The sequence below is a fragment of the Corvus hawaiiensis genome, chromosome 4, assembly GCF_020740725.1.
Source record: "Corvus hawaiiensis isolate bCorHaw1 chromosome 4, bCorHaw1.pri.cur, whole genome shotgun sequence".
Classification (NCBI taxonomy): Eukaryota; Metazoa; Chordata; class Aves; order Passeriformes; family Corvidae; genus Corvus; species Corvus hawaiiensis.
The window spans coordinates 50,048,065-50,055,273 of record NC_063216.1 but is presented as its reverse complement, the minus strand read 5'-3'; positions in this window follow the sequence as shown (position 1 = coordinate 50,055,273).

Sequence of the window (7,209 nt, the reverse complement as noted above, 5' to 3'; positions counted from 1 at the left end):
CCTATTTGGGAAATGTGAAACAGCACTGTAACTGTTATGTGAACTGTGCTGTGTAATGCTAGTCCAGCAAATACAAAGTCACTGTGGAGACGCATAATCAGCTAATGAGCTGGGACTAACAGTAGTTGGGGAATCAGAGGCTGCAGTTCTTCTTTCTTCTAGCAAGGAGGCTGAAAGAAACAGGGAGAAGAGTTCATGTGAAACCAGGAAATACAAGACAGATAGTGCCTACCAGGTACTTGAAAGTCAGCTCTTGTGCCTCTATTGTAAGCCTCCAGGAGCACCAGGGGTTTTTTTTAAAAAAGGAAGAAACTCTTGGAGGAGAGCTTTTCCAAGCAGAAAGGAGTACTAGAGATCCAAACAGAGTGGCAAACAAAATGTGGTTCTTTCACAATAACTTTGAATTATTTGAGCCCAAACTTGCCCCAGGTTCTAAATTCTTGGTTTTTCCCTGTTTTGGTGTTAGTGCTTGTAGAAGATGAAGTTGTCTGAAAATTTATGAGGGAAAAGGTTTTCCTTGATAGACAGAAGTCCTGAAAGCACCGATCAGTTCCTTGCTCCAGTTAGTCATGTGTTCCCAGTGACACTGCTATTGTCACAATGTGGTAACAAGGATGTGTGCCTAAGACTGTGGAACTGTTTTTTTGAGTGGAAGTTCATGCCTAGACTGGAAATATCAGAGTGGTATAACATCTGTCACTATATTCAGATCATCTTATTTGTCTGTCTGAGGTCGTATCACTACAACTACCACCAATGTGAGGGCTCTAAAGTGCAGGAATGCGATCTTAGAATCAGTTTGATATGAAACAAGACTGGTACACATTGACATTTTGTAGCACCTTTTTTGGTAAAAAGACAAACTGAAAGTCAAACGTGTTTTCTTTAAAATCTCAATATCACAAATATTTTCCTGTATTACAGTGATTGATATGTGTCAAAGAAAAGAAGTTGCATGGAAACTAACACAGGAAACTAGGGATTTTATATCTAATAAAGATTCCTACAGTTCTGAATTTTAGTGTCCTTCAGATTCTTACTAAACTGCTTTAAATCATTAAACTCCTGTCCAAATCATAAAGAGTGTCTGGACAAAAATAGGGATGTTTATGTGTTAGCCTATGCACTAAGTAACTTTTCTTCTTTTTATTGGTAATAATTTCTTCCTTGTACTTGAATTGTTCTTTTACAGTGGATTTTATATCTAATTCAGGCTGTGGCTCTTTTGGTAGAGACAGCATGTTGCAGTTTCCCAAAATTATAATAAGATTTCTTTAACTGAGTAATAAATGACATTTTTAAAGAGGAAATACTTCTAATAGATTTTGGTGCAGCATTTTTTGGTGTGACTTCTGGGTCTTGTTTTCAGTGCCTTTAATGTCTTTTACAATACATTTACTTCTTCACTGATTGAACTATGTCCTATTCAAGTACTTATGCTAGTTTATTAAATGTTGTGGTTATAAGCTCTGTGGAATCATCAGTTCACTCTGTTCATAGTTGTGTAATGGTGTGCAATCATTTTCTCCTGTTTTGATGTTTCTGGGAAGGCCTGTCCCAGGTTTGACTCTAACCGTCCACCTCACAATGGAAATGCATGTGCTTTTTTACATACAGTTTCTATTACTGCATTTTGTACCTATCTTGAGATGACACTTAAAACATTAAACACATTTCCAACAATGGAAGTGTAAAACCCTTTCTTTTTACTGGGCATTACTCTAATTTCAGTTTCTTGCTGCAGACCTCCATTGCCTATGGATGTCTATCCTGATGCTCTTCCAAACTTCAGTTTAGATTATGTTTTTCCCCCATCAGCATGGTCTTCAAAACTAACCATATTTTAAGATAATTAAAGTATGAGAGAGTCCATCAGCAAGATGAAATTTCTTCTATATAGAGTAAAAATACAATATCAACTACTTCCTTCAGAAATACATGAAAATTTCATTTCTTCAACTCTGCTTCTAGTTACCTCCATTCCAACGCACTCAGAGGGACCTAAACAGAAATTAGAAATCACTTCTCTCCTAGAGTCAGATTTGCTTTTAACTTTGAGAATAATGTGAAAGGTGTTCCTAGCAAATAGACTTTGATTTTTGAGCGTGCCAATGTTGCCTGTTTGTAAGTCTCAGTATATGTAGTTCTAATCAACCAACACTCTATATTCAAATAAAATAAAAAGGTATTTCTTAATGATGAACAGAGATAGTCTACTATAGATAGTCTACTATTAAGAATTATTGCTGTAAGAACCCATTGCTCTCTTGCCATTACAGCAAGTGGTTTTCAGCACAGTGTGGACAGCTCTCAGTTCATGTTCATCAGTAAGCCTTTATAGCAGTAAGAATATATCTCTTCATCTCTTTATGCTCTGAGGCATTTCTGTTCATTTCTTGTAAATGAACAAATAAATAATCTAACTCCCTTCTCTCTCCCTTCTCTTAATATCCATAATCTGAGGGGTTTTTCTTTCTGGCTCCTTAAAGAGCTAACACAGTAGGTGATTTCTGTGGGTGTCAAGGAGCACGCTGGATAGACAGCTATTTTAGATTGAATTGCAATATAGTAAATAGCCAAGATTGGGGTGTTGGGGTTTTCCCAGCCACTGCCATAAATGAAAACAGATTAGCAGCAATGGGTTTTGCTATCCTAAAGGTTGTAGACAATTGAATTTTTTCACATTTTGTTGTGCTTTGATAATAAGATGCAAATATCCTGTGAAGTAAACTGAAAAAAGCACAATTGGTGGGACTTCCCATCTTTCTTACCTCTTTATGTTCTGTTAAGTACTTCCAGACTATGAAGGAGTTGATTCCGTTCTTCTTTTTTTTTTTTTTTTTATATCTCTGTCCATTTCTAGTCCTTATGCTGATCTAGTAAATCTATAGATCGACACTAGACATGACATATCTGCATTCTCTGTGCACAGCATAATGGACAGTGTTATCATCAAATTGTTTCCTGCTCTCAGTGATTTTTAATTTACAAAATTTCTCAAATGTTGTTATTTCTATCACATACTTTCCCTAGTAGTAGTGATTAACTAACATATAAATACCACTGCAAAATCACTGTGCAAAATGACTTGTGATCCAGTTATCCTGTTTGCCACTCTTCAGATTTTCTCTTCTGTCTCTATGGGGTGTTATTTGAATGGATTTCTGAAGTGCATTAAACAGTAAGACTGGTGTCTCTGTGGTTCTTTATTCCGCCTTTTTTCTCCAATAGTAAAATTTGTTTTCATTACTTAAAACCTATGTTTGCTCGTTAGTTATTGATGACATGTTCCAAGAAGCTTCCTAATGTGTAAAGCACACAAAAACTTTTTAAGAATCTTCTTACATGATGTTCAAAGTGATTCTTGGGTCAGAAAAAGGAAAAAAACCCTTTGTTAAAGACCTGGGTAGCTCTCTCAGGGCTTTGGAAAAGATTTATAAGTCACAATTTAAACTTTGAGCTGTCAGGACTAAGCTACTGAATTTGTGCCTTCTTCCTAGACTATCACATGCCTGACCATAAATGCCAAGATTTTAAATTTGACTGGAATCTAGAAGAAGACTGCACAGAAAATATGAGAGGGACATAATGTATGCCAGAAGGGCTAGTGGCTAGAGACACACCAATTATCTGTAGCAAGGTGTATTACATTGCTGTAGCTCCAATCAAAGATGATATAACAAAGCAGCAACTGAAGCCATATTACTATTTTCATTCAACAGTCTTCCTGCCACCAAATAGAAACTTCACTTAAATAACACTTCTATTAAAAATTGAGATCTTGTATTGGAAAAAAACTCCAAGGCAAACATGAGGTGCTATTTGCATTCATGTAAAGCTTTAATCTGGAACTCAAGCTAGAAAAAAATTCTAAATATCCCATTCATTTTTGAAGAGACAGGGTGTGTCTTACAGCAGCCTCTTATTGTATGTTTTCATGTCAGTTACGACTACTCTACCTTCCACTCCATTTGATTTGCTAGCTTTCTTGATGACAAAGAAAATATGCTTGGGACTGTTTCAGTTCCATTTGGATGATCATACTGACAGCCCAGCACATGGTGACTGGAGAAGGACCGCTTTTAAAAAGCTAGTGAGTCCTGGCAGAGAGCCACCAAACACAATACAGTCTAGATTTAAAGTAGATCTTATCTGCCAAGATTGTTAATTACCTCCTGCAGGAGTAGCTTGTCTGGCCAGTAGTCATGTCTAAACATAGAGCAGTATTTGAAGTTTGCATGATCTAATGAGCTGGCAGGTAGCTTCAAGTACTCTGAAAAGTAGTAATTTTCTCAAAGATTTCCTCATTCAAATGTTCCTGTTATTACAAATATTTCAAAAATAATACCAAGACATATAGATTGATAAGGTGAAATGCATATTACAAAAAAAATTTAGAAATTATACTTCTGTTTTTCCTAACATTACATGGAAGATATAATAACCCTACTGAAATAATTAAGAATTCTCTCACTCACTTTGGTACAGACAGGACTCTACTAGTAGGAAGTATGTGAAATACTTTTAGTGGCAGGTGGTCTAGGATGATAAACTGGTGCAACACTAGCATGGATCCAGTAATTTTCCTGGTGAACTCAAAAGAGAGATGCTGGGCAACATTCCTTTCATACCCATTTCCACTTTCTTTTAATATTTACTTTAGATGAGTGCATTGAGTCATCATAAAATAGTATCAGCTCAAACTTCAGCACTGTGCTGATTATATGCAATTGTTTATCTTGTTTTCCATCACTATAGGGATGGCAGTTCCTCTCTTGATAAGGTGCAGTTAGGACAAACTAATTCCAGAGGAAGCAAACACAGCTCTGGCCAAGGCATTGTTTGCGCTTCATGCTGAAGACAAAGTCCTAAGTCACTTCCTTTCTTAATCAGAGTGTTGCAGAGTCTTTGGGCCTTGCTGAGACCTTTTACTTTGTAGCCTAGGAGTATCAATATTTCAAAGTTTTGATCATTTATTTTATATTTTCTTTGACATTTTGCCTAGTCTTTCTGAGCTCCCAGATTCCTGCCTGTTTCTCCGTGGTATGTATGGCTATGATGTAATAGATCATAGAATCATAGAATATTTTGGGTTGGCAGGGACATCTAGTCTAGTCATCTAGTCTAACCTTCTGCAATGAGCAGAGACATCCTCAGCTATATCAGGTTGCTCAGAGCCCCATCCAGCCTGACCTTGAATGTTACCAGGGATAGGACATCTTTTGCCTCTCTGGATTACCTTTTCCAGTGTTTGACCAACCTCATTGTAGAAAATATCTTCTTTATAACTAGTCTGAATCTACTCTCTTTTAGTTTAAAACCATTATCCCTTTTCCTTTCACTACAGGCCTAAACTACTGTTCTCATCTTTCTTATAAACACCCTTTCAGTATTGAAAAACTGCAAGGAGAAGTCTTCTCCACACCCCCAACTCTCTCAGCCTTTTCTTTTAAGAAAGGTATTCTATCCCTCTGATTATTTTTATGGGCCTCCTCTGGACTCTCTTAAGCAGCTCCATGTCTTTCCTGTGCTGAAGACTCCAGAGATGGATGCAGTGCTTCAGGTGGAATGTCACCAGGGCTGGGTAGAGGGGTAAAATCACCTCCCTGAACCTGCTGGCCACACTTCTTTTTATGTAGCCCAGAGTAGAGTTTACTTTCTGGGCTGCAAGCAGACATTGCTGGCTCATTACCTTTTTTCCTCATCCACCAGTACCCCCAAGCCCTTCTCAGCCGGGATGCTTTCAATCCACTCATACCTCAGCCTTAATGATTACAGAGATTGCCTTAACCCAGGTGCAGGACTTTTCACTTGACCTCACTGAACCACATGAGTTTCACATGGACTCACTTCTTGAGCTTGTCCAGGTCCCTGTGGATGGCATCCCATTCCTCAGGCAAGGCAACTGCACCACTCAGCTTGGTGTTGTCTGCAAACTTGCTGAGGGTGCACTTGATCCCATTGTTTAGGTCACTGACTCAGAAGTAAGGCGTATGGGTCCTAATACAGACCCTTGAGGAACACCACTCATCACTCATCTCCATCCTGCCATTGAGACGTTGACCACTACTGTGTGGATGCAACTGTACAACCAATTCCTTATCCACTAAGTATCAGGTTCCTTCCAACGGCTCCTTTTATGCTTCTTATTGCTGCTTTATGGTCTTATCCAAATTTCCAAAGAAAATAGGAAAAGGTTCAAACTGTTGTTAGATAATTCCACTTTTTTTATGTAGGCATCATGAGGACAGCTAAGACCTCTCTGAGGGATATCTAAGCCGAGGTGAAAGAATGGGACAAAGGATTTCTCCTACTCGTGGGGTCCCACTTGCAGGAGAAGTATTCAGTCAGACAGGCTTTTCATCCAAGTCATTTAGAAGTGACATGCAGTTTCCACCCATAAATTACTATATGAAAATAGTAGCAAGAAAACATGGGAAGATTTATCCCAAAACGGTTCCATGGGGCCAGCTAAGGGTTATATTACTAATTGTTTGTGGACAGCATTTCTGAGATGTTAGAGAAAAAACCTCTAACACAGATCCTTACTCTGCAGTGCTTATTGTTGAAATGGATAGAAATGTGGAAGAAGGGTAGGAAGAAGAATTGCAGTGCAACCTGAAGTAGTTGCATTGTTCCCTTCTAGCACTTAAGGCTGCTTTTAAGTGCTCAGCTCCTTGCACTTAATTGCCAGCAGAATAAGACCCTCACAGGCACACACTAACTCAGATGTGTGCTATGTCTCAGCATAAGCTGAAGGACTCCAGTACTTCATTTTAGTTCCAAAAGATTCTACAGTGCACTCACTGCTCTTAGAAATGGAAGGATATTCAATGAAAAAACAAAGGATATTTTGACTGCATTGTACATTCTTACTTGTTCTCTCAGGCAATTATTCAAAGTGCCTGTCCATTTTCAATAGATTTCCAGCTGCTAAATAAATTATTACATTTATCATTGAATTTTTTTTTTTTTTTTGCATAACTATGCTTTTTCACAGTGCATTAGTGTGAGATAAAAATAACAGGCATTTACCACAGGCTATTCTTTGGACATTGAAAAAAAGTCTATTTGCATAATAGATACTGCATATCCCTGTAAAGGACAAGTAAAAGCTTTAAAGAAAGGTCACAAAACCTGGTCTTCTCATCACTTGTTCAAAACTAAAAATCTGACAGCAAAACCTCAGCTCTCTAGACATAGCAGTGT